The sequence below is a fragment of the Ambystoma mexicanum genome, chromosome 13 (assembly GCF_040938575.1).
Source record: "Ambystoma mexicanum isolate Mex_15411 chromosome 13, UKY_AmexF1_1, whole genome shotgun sequence".
In the NCBI taxonomy this organism is placed as follows: domain Eukaryota; kingdom Metazoa; phylum Chordata; class Amphibia; order Caudata; family Ambystomatidae; genus Ambystoma; species Ambystoma mexicanum.
In genome coordinates, this window is record NC_090938.1 from 81,153,936 (window position 1) to 81,163,682 (window position 9,747).

Here is a 9,747-nt window from a genome sequence, read left to right on the forward strand (position 1 = left end):
TAATGAATCATATTTTCTCTGGGTTTGGCTTGCCCCAAAGAATAGAATCAGACTGTCAAAGTCATTTTACTAGTGCAGTGATGACTAAGATGTGGCAAATTTTGGGAGAGAAAAGGAAACTGCATATTTCCTAATGCCTATCTTCTTCTTGTGGTGTGGAACATTGCAACAGATCAATCATTGACATTTTGAAAAATGTTGTACCTGAAGCAGGGTCCAGCTCGGATTTGCAACTGCCTGTGGTGCTAATGGCTATTAGATCAATACCATCAAAATCCACAAGCCTCAGCCCACATGAAATTTTGACAGGCAGAAAAATGGTTTTGCCACAACACTTATTATACAGGACTAATGAGTCCTAGAAAATGCAACCACGATTCATGAGTAGGTGGAAGATTTGATAAAGCAGTTGCAGCATGCATTTGCATAGCGGAAGGTAGAAAGAGCAGCTGACTATGTTTTAAAATGCGGGGAAAAAAATATCTTTCCCCAGTTTACGAAGGGAAGTGCAGTAATGGCAATATTAAACAAAATGTATGTTTCTTGATACTTATCCTGTCTATTTCTGTTCCAATTTAGATTGATAACTTGCTTCCTTCACCAGCACATGTGGAGCTGGGTGTCGGCAGAGGGGGCACTTGGAGGAGTCCAGCGGATTGGAGGCCACAGGACCAGGATCCCTGGGATGAAAAGGAAAATCTTGGGGGAGAGAAAGAGGAATCTAGATGTCTGCACAGAATCCAATGCAACATCGGGGAAGAAGTTGTGTCATTTTATTTTAAAACTTTTATTTTAAAACATTTTAACTATGGTGTTGACATTAACCTCGATATGTGAGGGGCCGGTGATCTGTCATTTTCTGGTAGAAATGAACCCTGGGGCTCCTTCAACCACAACCCCAGAAATGCATCTGGGGTTGTGGTTGAAGGAACCCCAGGGTACATTCTCAAGAACAGATGATTGTTATATCAGAACGTTTGCACCAGCGTGCATCCAGAATTGGGCTTGGAGAAATGTCTTAATGAACCTGAGGTTAAATCTGCCCAAGTGAGAGTCTCTCCCTGTTGACTCCCCACCTCATCCCAAACCCCAAAACCAACGAACCCCCTTGCTGACCCCCGCCCCCTTCCAACTTACCTGCGAGACTGGAGCTTGGAGCTCCAGTCCCTGTGCTCCTTCCGATACCAGCCGCCAATATAGAAATGAAAAAGGGACTTAGTCCCCTTTCCCTATGGTGGACATCTTTTTTTAATTTTTCTTTCTTCCCTCAGGAGATTGGCTGCTCAAGCAGTGAATCCCCTGAGGGTGAAAAAAAAGCATTTGCACCTTGGATGAACCTTGGGGTGCAATTGGCTTTCAACCCCATGGCGGGTATGTGCGGACATAGCTGGTAAAATCCCATGGCCCAAGCCGAGGCCCTCTTAGGCACGCTCACTCAGGCTGGCATGCCATTACCAGCCATGTCCGCCCCTCGCCTAGGAGGGAACAGCCATATTTTTTGCACCCTTGCCATAAACCCAACAGTGGGCAAAACCCATTATCTTAAACTGGCTCAAGACCAACAAGTGCTAGCAAATGTGCAGCTGTTACCAGGGCAAATGTGCAGCTGTTACCAGGGGTTACCAGGGGGAGCCGGACTGTGGTTGTCCAAGGGATATTAATTGTTGAATTGATGTCTTATGCTCTTAGTAAATAAACATTATTGTTGATGTAAACCCGAAAGTTTCACTATGCTTTGTCAATTGATGGTTTATTCATAAAGTGCAGTCCCAATAAACATGTTTACACTTTTGATCAGATTGTTTAAGGTACAAATGTTATGTAAGACCGCAGCAAGTCTTATTGGGGACACTGAAGAGGTGCTCCTAGAAGCCGGTGTTTATGATAACTGAGCCACTGCAGAGTCTCCAAGTGCAAGGGGGTCTTCCATTATCTACCTAACTGGAAATGGAAGGAAGTGATGCTGATGTGTAGTAGAAAATGGACTGTCACCAGAAGGTGAAGTTGCCCTATTCAGAACCAGAACCATCAGGCTGTTTCAATGTCTACAACAAACAACTGTCTAAGACCAACTCAACATAGTGAGCGGAACCAATACTAGTCAATTCCATCCAACCATGTGACCACAGGAAGTGCACTTGAGTGGATGTTTGAATGGTGTCACACCCCTTGTAACACAGTGAGGATGCGAGCATGAGGAAGGATGTCAGTACACTGCATGAGTGGTTTGTACACAGATTAAATCATAGTGACTGCAAAATGACAGCAGTTGTAGTCAGGGCTTTAAGTGGTTTGGGGCCGGGCCTCAGCATTCTCCTGAAAAGGCTCCCAAGGGGGTCCACCCACGACTAGCCCCAGCCAGCCGACACTGCAGGCAGCCTGTGTAGAGGCTGCACGGTTACACAAGCTGCCTGCAGTTGTCGGCACTTTTGTTTGCCTTTTTTTTCTAAACCGAAGTACTGATAGCTGCATGCAGCAGGCATAACCGTGCAGTGCGGGATGCCTGATGTCTGCCCTGTTTAATGAAGACATATTTTGTGCTCAGGCCGAGTGCCTTGATACTTCTAACGATGGTTCTGCGCTTAAAAAAAGCACATTAACATAACATAGAAAAGAGTGCAACCCATGGCTGATCCCCATCATCAGGGCCTCACTGTGCAGCGTGGTACATATAACAGCACTGCCCATCGTGAAATATGTTACATACTGCATTTTTCCCCCTTCCCTTATTTGCTTACTAGTCAGGAACTGGCTTGCGGAGGGAGGAGGCATTGTGCGGTCATTGATACTGATATGTTAATGAAGTTCATAGACTCTGTCACAGAACATGGGATCAATTATTTTCTAAAGTGTGTCCTCCTTATGGCCGCGTTTTCATTATGCCCTCCCCTGTGCCCTAGTTTAGATGTGCCCGCTGCATCTTCTGATGCAGCTCCGGTGGCAGCACGGTTATTTGCATCATCACAGTATTGGAGCTTAAAAGCGTGGAAGGGGTCTACGCCAGTTAGCATGCATTGTTGGTCTGCGGTCCTTGCCTGGTTTGCGGATGCAAAAGGCAGACTTGTTATGCAAACTGCAGATTGCACAAAATATGCAGACTCGAAAGGAAAGAGAGAAACTGCTTCTTTCAACATCTTTATGTAACTAGCGCCTAGATACACGAGGGTTACGTGCGCTGTAATAGAATGTCTGTTCGTTTCAGAGGGTAAATTACCTGTTATGGTCATTACATAAATCAGCGAATGAAGTACTCTATAGAATCAGCACTGATGGGTTCAAATCCCATACTTTTATCCTGTCACGGTCAATGCATGGAGCCCTATTCAACAGGGTAATATTTGGTATAAAGTACCCCGTACCATAGGTTGTGAGAATATAGCATGTCACCAAGCAGTTTACTAAATACTAAACAGAATTCTGTTAGGTATTTGACTCCAAGATGACTTGGAATAAAAAATGTTGTACAGTTGGGGGTATTTTGTTTCTTATAATACATGACCCGACAGCCATCTCTGTATGTATGTGATCTGCTGCTTTCGTTATGCAAGAAACCTTGATATATGTAATCCGTGTCAGGGGAGCCGATTTATGAATTTCCTGGGGGGGGAGGCCAAAGGGGGGGTAGGCCCAAATACATCACTGGCAGTTATATGACAGCAAATATGCATGTAGTCGCCAACTTGGCGCAACGGCGCGCGGGGTGGCGTATGCGCGCGCAGCGCAGAACAGTGGAAACATTGGCTAGCATGTACTGCAGCTACTAAAGTCAAGTAAGAAGGAGATTTAAGCCTTCAAGTTGCATTGCAGTAAGTCATCACTGCCCCTACTCCACCTCTCAATAATCATCCAGGTTGTAGTAGCCCTCCCTCAAAAGGCAGAGCAACATAACTAGGATGGGAGAATGAAATGCTTGCTAAACAGAAGGTACAGCTGCAAGGTGGAGTACCACCACCACCACCAGAAAATAAATTCCCAAATCAAGGGAAACGAGAAGTAAAGACGTTTCCCGATTAAAAACTACCAAGCAAGATGTGTGCGAAGCCATACTTCAGAAAAACATCAACAATTCAAACTTACAATAGTGCTGCTGTAGATTGGCCAGCCAGGAGAACAGGTGAACTGTTTTCATTGCAGCACCTTCCCCAGGCTAAATGTATTTTTACAGACAACAGTTTGTTGAATACATTCAACCGCAATGGCCTAAACATCCAGATGTGCAGCTTCATCTTTGTGTCCATGTAGCAAAGCAAAAGCATTTAATCATGCTTGGCCCATTGTAGCTCTCAGGTAGGTTTGGATGCGCCGAAGGCATGAAAATCCACGCTCCGAAGAACAAGAGGCTACAGGGATGGTTACTGCAATTTGAAGCAGTCGGGCCAGTTCTGGGAACAAATTGCGCATAGGACGACCCCTTTCACCTGGAAACAAGTCAAATACATCCTGAAAACACATAACCGTAGTCTTATCCCTCTGTATAGGTTTAAGGAACATAATTCTATGCAACTCTAGACTGCATTCATGGAAGTCAGTCTTATAAAAACTCATGACATAATTACTGGTGGCATTCCCTGTAACAAATGTTTCAATGTTAACCATATGGTCACATGCAGTTGTATTGAAACGTTCTGACAAAGCTACCAATGTACGGTCCATGAGTTCATAATAACCTTGTCTATAGAGGTCTTTGGGAGACTCGAAAACATGAGGAACTGACCCTTCATCTAGGCGCCGTGGGATTTTCCTGGCCCTTCTTTGCACAAAATGTTCCTCTAGTTCCACGTCTAAATCATAGGCCGCTGATGTGGTTTTTGAAAAGAAGTCTTCAAATCCCTCATAACCGCTGCTTCATGGAACCTTAAATTGACCTTCTGTAGAGCAGTGTTCACAGTTTCAATACGGGTAAATAGCAAGTAAAGAAGATGAGGACCTAGATAGGTTTCGAGTTTATGGAGCTGCAAGTGTAACCCAGGGGCTTTTGCTCCCGCTTCATTGTGGTCACCAGCTGCAAGTCCCAGAAATTCAATTACAGAACTGTAGTTAGCTAGCACAGTCTTCAAAGTTTTTGCTCAAATGGTCCATCGGGTAGGGCAGAATGGAAGCAGTTTGACACTCCCTTCTTCTTGACAACTTTCAAAACATGCAAGCCATTTCGGGGAATTTCGAATGAACCCAATCAAGTCCCTCACAAAAATCAACAAATCCCTCAACTTGGCAATGCCCATAGCTACACCCTGAACTACTAAGTTCAGATGGTGTGCAAAGCAGTGCACATAAATATCTCCTGGTGCCACCTTCTGCACCAATGTCTGCAAACCATGTCGATATCCAGCCATATTGGAAGCACCATCACAAAACTGCCCCCACCAGTTTTTCACTTCATAGCCAAACCTCAGGAGAACATCTTTTAAAATGGCAAACAGAGTTTGTGATGTAGTGCTAGACGTTTGATAAAAGTCCAAAAAAACTCCTCTACCTGAAGATCCTCTTTTGCGAGACCTGCTTTTTTATTTACACATCAGAAGTCTCATCCAAAATAATCGAAAATAATTTTGCATCATGAATCTCTTTCATTAGGCCACGAAGCACATTATATGACATAATTGCCAGCATTTCATTTAATATGTCATGCGACATCCATTGGTATTCTGTTCTTTCAAGCCAAGTTTGAAGTTCTGGGACATCTCTGCCACGAAGCGACAGAATTGCATTTCAATTAGCGTCCTCATCAGTATGGCCCCAAATTGCAAGACCTTGCTGAGCTAAAGCCAACAATGTGGTCAAGATATTCACCAGCGCACTTCTGTTATCCCTCATCTGCTTGAGGTGGCCCAACGACAGAGCTGCTGCAACATGTGTACCCCTTTCCACAGATACTAGCAACATTGCAGCCGCCCGATGAAGATTTGAAGTTTGATGGCTGTTACATCTCTCTATGGCCTTCTTAAAATTATTAAAGCCATGTTTAACAAAAGCATTCCAGGCATCCTTATCACAGCTACTTTTTGGCAATGGCACGCCCTTTTCATCAGCACACTGGCATACCTTACAGAAAAGTGTTTGAACAGACTCATCATATTTAAGCCAATTATAGGTTTCTAACCATTTCTTTTGAAAAGTGTGGCCCTGCTGGGACTTAAACCCATTCGAATCACTCATGTTTGGCCGGCATTCTGGTGTCACATTGCTGCTGCCAGCATCAAAACTATTGGGGTGCACAGGGATGTAGATGTGCACCCAAAACAAAACAATTTTAAAGATGGAGGCAAAGCAAGAGGGGTGCACAGATGTACAAATACACCCAACCCAAAACGAATTTACCTCTACATCTGCACACCCCTCTTGCCCAGGTGGCCTCTAGACTGCCTGGGGGTCAGAGGAGATGGCTACTTACAGAGCCAAATTTATCAAATGCCCACTGCCTCACCATACCAAAGGGGGAACCAACCATCCAATCCTAGTACCAGCTGCTCATACATCCCCCCACCTGAACCCACAAAAACATGACAAATGCTGTTCCTCAAAGCACAATGAAGTAGGACACCACCACACACTATGGAAGTCATGAAACCATGGAGCTGTTCCCAGAAGGAGATGTTACCAAGTGACTCAACTGCTTATTAGGTCTGTAATCTTGGCTTTCACACTTAGCCCATAGTAGGGGTGATCCTGTGCGCATTAGCCCATAGTATGTGTGATCCTGCACACATTGTCTTTGTGTGCCTTGCTACAAAATGGGGCCGACTGTTCTTGCCACTGCACCCCCCTGCCCCCCAACTCGGCTGCTGAGCCAGACAAATACTTTATCGTAGGAGTGGGCTGTGGGGAAATATCCATAAAAATCCCTCCCCTCCCCACTTCCTCGCTCAAAAAAGTGTTCAAAGAACCAGCCCATTTGCCCAAATCGGTTGGGTTATAGAGTCCTCTGTGTGCAAACATTTTGAATGACACACTTTCAACCTCACACCTTTTAGGGCATGTATGCAGATTTCTCTGCATTATCCATTTGACTTCCTAAATCAAATTTGACAACTAACTCCATGCTGTTAAGATTACATCTATTTAGTCTTGACTTTATAGCCAAACATCCCTTTGCATGCTGGAACTTGTAGTTATTCATTTACCCATTATAAGTATGGGCACAAAAGTGGTCCCGTACAAGCTGGGCTTAGAGACCCCAGCTACTCTTCAATGATGATGCACAATGAGGCCGAAACCTGTCTGGGGATGCTTGTGGTCTCGTGCAGAAGGAATGTGACCAAGACGTTTGGGCTGGACTGCCCCTTTCGGGGTGTGACCAAGCCCGATTTGCATATGGTCTTTCCCCTTCTGTAATGGCTTCCCAGGCAAAGAACGATGGTCTGGAGGGTTGCCCAGAGCGATGCCAGAGGTTAAGATTGATTCTAAATCTTCCAGTCATACCTGTTTTTTTGTTTTGCAACGTGCAGAGTGGCATGGTTTAAAATGTAAGGACTGGATACAAAGATGGTGTCTTTGACTAGAGGCCTCTTTGCGATGAGTATAACGTGACGTGGATTTAGAGCATTGTTAGATTGTAACTAAGCAAGTGGAGTTATAGCCCCAGCTAGGGGTGCAGGTTACTGATGAAAGAGTAAATAAAGAAAGCTTGAATTCCAGATCAAATACTCATTCATGCATGGCCTCTATAGACACTGTAGATGGGTGAGCTTCATTTTACAGGCCGCATTCTGTTCATCATGGATGCACTGCAGGCCTTTTCAGTGGTCTGCAACCCATGGCCAGTCAGAAATATTGGACTACATGTCCCATCAGCCCTAGACAGCATAGTGAATGGCGAGGGATCCCAGGAGGCGTAGTCAACAAAATCCCCCAAACAACATCCTGTGACACTGCACCAGCAGGAGTGGATGCACCCAAGAACATACCTAAAAGGGACCAAGATTTTTACTGCTGCCAAAACAATTCCCAATCTTTTCAAAGCATTACTTGTGCACTTTTCAGTTTTTGCAATTACACCCAAATAAAGCGTCACCGCAGAGGCTAGGTGCCTTAGCAGGCTGTTGACAAATTAGATGAGGGGGCTACTTCCCACACAGTTTAACGTTTATCTCCTGTATTTGCAAGTTACACTTACTGGTGAATTGTGGCCCTATGATGTCATCAAGGCGATCTGTGGGCATGCCAGTGGATGATTTGGGCCGAAGACTGAGCTGTTATTCAATGTCTCACACCTGCACTGTAATGTGCATGCTACTGTTTCATATGTTTGATATCACACTTAAGAACACTGAGGCGTCCGATTGGACGACATGCTCTTTAATGGAAATGCGAAATAACTGTAGCCTAACAGGAGATATAAATATACTTAAGTTGAACGTTAGTTTATAATTCACGAGCGATAGCCATGCAAATGCATTTATTTATTTGTTTAATTATGTATGTTTTGGATATTTTTGGCACCTATATAACACATGGTGTTTATATTTTATAGGGTATGGTTTCATTTGGTTTACAGCAGTGGTATTTAAACGATTTCACTCTGAGATGTAAACGTTTTCACTCTGAGACACCCACCGCCCCCTCCCCGCATCCCCACCTTGAGTCAAACAAGTGTTGGGGGGTGGGTGGGCAGATTATGCCGCTGCTCACGTTTGTGTGAGGCGGGAAAGCACGGGGGCAGCAAGTCCAGCCCTCCAGCCTCGAGGCTGCGAGCCCAGGGCCATGACAGTGGAGAGAAGGGAGAACACAAAGTAGTGAGGAATGAGAGGGCCACGAATACAAAAAGAAACAAAAAGTACCTGCTGCTGTTTTCCGACGAACCTGCTTCGCTGGCTCGTGGCTGGAATAGTGTGTGCCCCTCCTGCCGCTCCTGCCGCTCCTGCTTTAAACACGGACAAACCAGAAGCAAAACACAGAAGCTTCCGGTAGCCCCTAAGCCCACCCCTCCAGGACCGTACACCAATATGAGTCCTAGATGGGAGGGCTTAATCGGATATTTTCGCGCTTTTACCCGCCGAAGTGAAGTGATGCAGTATCGATGGAAAGGGCCATCGATACTGCATCACGTCTCTCCGGCCTGGGGGGATGGGGCTCATCCCTGACTTGATTTTGCCGGGGGAAAGGGGCCTGGGCCCCAGAGCACCCGTACTCGGCACCCCTGATCCGTGTGTGTTCTTGGCTGCATCCACTAGCAGCCTTTGCACGAAAGGCTGCATACAGAAGGCCTCCTTCCTTGAGTAGGACTGTAGGTGGCGCTGCCTAGCGGCACGCTGCAGGAGTGTGCCAGAGGGAGTGTGGGGGGCATGAAAAGCCCAGGAGGGGAATATAAGCCCACACGTGTCAAAGCGACCTTCTCAGCTTGGAACTGAAAGGCCGGTCTTTGGTTCCCAGACTTCAAACCCTGAACCATATACTCATTAAAGAATCCACTCACAGGACAGTAAAACACTAATATGCAGCTTCTAATGTGTAGACAAATATAATTCTAAGCAGTTTAATACAATGCATTTAAAAGATGTTTTGTGACTTATCATGAACACACTCAGTTTGATTATGAGTCTGCTGCATTAAATTATAGTAGTGCATACTACTATCAACAGTTCATTATCAATTAATGGTTGTATAGTTTTACAGTCCGGTATTTTAGAAGGAAAGGATGCAAAAAGGCTTACACAGCTTTAATCAAGCTGTTGGTGCTGTAAAGACCTCCGCCGCAGGCATTGTGACATCACAGCCCAACTAGAATAAGTTGTGATACAGTTGCAGCCA

At 45.2% G+C, this 9,747-nt stretch overlaps 1 long non-coding RNA gene across 2 annotated transcripts in view; it reads right to left on the reverse strand.

Annotated features, from left to right (window-relative positions):
- Window positions 1-8,901, reverse strand: part of LOC138520089 (uncharacterized) — a 195,150-nt gene extending 186,249 nt beyond the window's left edge. For both annotated transcript variants that reach the window (XR_011282784.1, XR_011282783.1), the window contains exon 1: window positions 8,778-8,901. This is a non-coding gene — a long non-coding RNA (uncharacterized lncRNA). The remainder of the gene's footprint in view (window positions 1-8,777) is intronic.
- Between the last annotated feature and the right edge of the window lie 846 nt (window positions 8,902-9,747).